At 39.7% G+C, this 3,482-nt stretch overlaps 1 protein-coding gene across 1 annotated transcript in view; it reads left to right on the top strand.

Moving 5' to 3' along the window:
• Nucleotides 1-2,891: 2,891 nt before the first annotated feature.
• Nucleotides 2,892-3,482, top strand: part of Prrc1 (proline rich coiled-coil 1) — a 27,452-nt gene continuing 26,861 nt past the window's right edge. The window contains exon 1 of the mRNA XM_004631318.2: nucleotides 2,892-2,987. The gene's annotated coding sequence lies outside the window, so the exon portion shown is untranslated. The remainder of the gene's footprint in view (nucleotides 2,988-3,482) is intronic.

Here is a 3,482-nt window from a genome sequence, read left to right as displayed (position 1 = left end):
ACGTGGCAGCACCTGGGGAGGCCGCTTCTCCTGGAGTAGCATTGCGGTCGCGCGGGCCCCGAGGTTAGCAGACGCGCCGGGTGAGGGCGGAGCTTGTTTTCCCGGACGGTTCCCGGTGGTGCCCGGCGCCGCTCCTCGGGACTTTTGCCCTCTCGTGTTTTGCTGTGTGGCGCTGGGACCTGCGGGCTAGCCCATTTCCTAGATGGGCAGCATTTCCGTCCGAGAGTTTTCGTCAGAATACTTAGAGAGATAACTTACTTTTTAAAACGATTGTGACACTTTTTGTTCTTTCAGTCCTGTTTAGTTGCTACTTAACAGTTAGGGAAGTTTAGTATTCAAAGCCGAGAATGCAGAGATAATTCACACTTTGGCCTAGTGCTTACTGTCCCTTGGTAGAGGCAATCTTAGGTCGTATATCAGCAATGACCGCTTGTAATGCTTTCAAGTTCATCTGAGTCTCCTTACATTTCTTTTCTCCAAGCAGCCATCACAATTTTTGAGAATAGAAAATTAAGTTACAAACAAACTGAAAAAAATACATCTGGCCAAAGACTGAGGGCTCAATTTTCCACGCTGTTTCCACTATTATTTTCTTTAATATTTATACATTAATACTATTTGGTGCCTGAGAGCATTGTAGGAGAAAACCATTTCTCAACTCATAAAGCCTTTAGAGACTGCATTTGTTTACATTAGGGATCAAGACTATGTTTAAATATGACTTTCACTGGCCATTGGAAGGGTTAGGTATCTAGCATCAGCACTAGGAAGGGGAATGACCAATTTAAAAGAAGCAAGGCAATGAAAAGTAGCGTGGTGGGAGGTTGTCGATATTTGTCTCACCTCCCACCTCTCAGTCTCAGTTCAAAATGTGTCCTAGCCCCACCTCTTTCTTGGAAACACTCTTAAATTCATCTCTGGTTTAGCAAATCCAGTCTACATTTCAGAAAGCATTCTTTTTTTTTTTTTTTTTTTTTTATTTTTTTTTTTTTTTTTTTTTTTTTTAATTTTTTTTTATTTTTATTTATTTGAGAGAGAGAGAGAGAGAGAGAGAGAGAGAGAATGTGGTGTGTGTGTGTGGCCAGCTCAGCCCACCGGGGGCGGGGCTGGCTGGCATGTGGTGCTGGGGGATTGAACCGCGGTCCCTGATGCTTTGCCAAGCTTGTTCTAAGTAGGTGCCTTAGACCACTGAGCCATCTCTCCAGCCCCTCAGAAAGCATTCTTGCTGGCTTCCCGCAGAAATACTGTTGCCCATTCCTACCTTGAAACACACCGCCTCTTGCACACCATGGTCTCTGTTCAACTCATTTTCTGCAAGCTGATCTGCTACCTGAATAAACCAGGTTTGGTTTTAAGTCATAGTCTGTTTTTCTCTCGATATTTTCTTATCAGATAATCTCAGCACAGAAGTTGACTTTAGAAACCATCAGTACGCTGATGATACCCGCATTATGTCTCAGTGTGCCATGTCTCAGTGTGCCTTCTGGGATGTTTTAAGGAGCTTAAAATGAGCATGTCAGAGACTAGACTAGACACTGATTCCAACCTTTTGACCAGCCTCCCCCCAGACACCACCACATAGGTCAACCATCTTGACTGCTTGCCACTTACCTTGTTAGTGAAGAATGCTACTACTTGTCTGATGGCTCAAGCCATGCCTCTTCCTTTCCTGCCTTCATATCTGGTCACCAGCTTTTACCACATAAACATTTAAAAAATATTTTCTCTTGTCTCTACTATTTTCACCCTAATCTACATCTTGATGGTGTTCACTGATGAAGTTTTAGCAGTAGCCCTTGTTAGTAGATAAGCAGCAGTAATCCTCTAATTGTGACAAAAGTGTCTCTCGACTATTACCAAAAGAACCAAGGGACAGTATAATTACCCTCTCCCCTTCCTGAGAAGCACTAAGTTGTTCATGTCAGCTATTTCTGAACCTCTCCTCATGAGCTCTGCATCATCACATTGTGACGTTGTGATGGCCTAATCTATGCGCTTTGATCAGAAGGATCTTTTCAAAGCACAAATAGGACTTGTCCGTACATAACATCAACCTGAATGTCATTCTGCAGGTAAATGTGTATGATAAAATACTGTTCAACAAGAAAAAAGAACTTTGGATATATGCAGCAATTTGTATGAGTCTCAAAGGCATATGCTGGTTGAAAAAAGCTAATCTTAAAAGGTTTCTTACTGCATGATTCAGTCTGTGTTATGTTCATGGAGTGAGAAAGTATGAGAGACTGGATCAGTTGTTTTCTTGGCTTATAGCTGATAGGAGGATCAGTGCAAGTAGTTTTGTGAAGTGACGAAGGAGCTGTGTATCCCAACTAATGTAGCAGTGATGAGGAGTCTGTATAGGTGATGTAGTGTCATAGAACTACGCACATATGCATACACATGAGTAAATACAAAAACTGGGAAATTCACTTAAGGTTTATAGATAACAGTATTGTACCAGTGTCAGTTTCCTGGATTCAGTCATTGCACTGTCAACACATGGCGTGTTATAAGTGAGAGAGGCTGGATTGGGATACATAAGAACTACAATTTTTTTTTGTCTTCTTGTGAATTTAAAATTTCAACAAAGTTAGAAGAGTTAAATATGCCACTTCCAGCTTGAATTGCTTACTGTGAGATCTGGGCTTTTGTCTATCTTTTCAAAAAGTCTTCATTTTTTTTCTGTTCTTGCCATGTAGGTTTTCTTGGAATGTACCATGTTCCGTTAATATTGCTGGAATGACACTTTAGCAGCAATGCTCCAGCTTTGCATGGCATTTATATACCTGCTATATGTTCACTTTTTTTGGCAGCTGCCTTCTTTATCCCTTTCTCTTGTCCTATTTAAGTTCTGTTTCTCCTTCAGATCTCAGTTTATCTTTGGCATCTTTGGAAAAGCCCTTTCCTGACCTCCGTTAAGAATCATATTCCTATGAAACTGTGTTCACACACAGCGAGCACATAGTCCAGACCACAGGTGTCTATTGGTACTGTATTGGTATCATTTTATATTAGTATTATTTGGTTGTACTAGACCTTATGCTGTTTGTTTTTGCTTGCTGTTGTGTTTTCAAAAGCACAGTATGTATGATGGTTGGCAAGCAGTGAACTTTCATTGAATATTTGTTAAATGAGTACAAATATCAAAAACAAATCTGGCCCATTTAGAGGTTTTAACTTGTGATGAACTGATTTATAATATTTAAGGAAATTTTCATAGTTTTTATTTTTTTTTATTTTATTTTTAAATATGTTTTATAACCTATTATTATCTATTAAAACCTTCCTATCTAGTAGTACATTTGTGTGCACACTTTTGTAGAACTTGAAGCATGTAATTTGGTTTATTAAGTGTACTTTATTTTTATTTATTTATTTTTTATTTTTGGTGGTACCGGGAATTGAATTCAGGACCTTGCACTTGCCAGGCAAGCACTAATTCTATTGAGCTATCTCCCTGGCCCTACAAGTGTACTTTAAAA

This window comes from Octodon degus, unplaced genomic scaffold (genome assembly GCF_000260255.1).
Source record: "Octodon degus isolate 3935 unplaced genomic scaffold, OctDeg1.0 scaffold00040, whole genome shotgun sequence".
NCBI classification, from domain to species: Eukaryota; Metazoa; Chordata; class Mammalia; order Rodentia; family Octodontidae; genus Octodon; species Octodon degus.
This window is presented reverse-complemented; position numbering and strand designations above follow the sequence as displayed.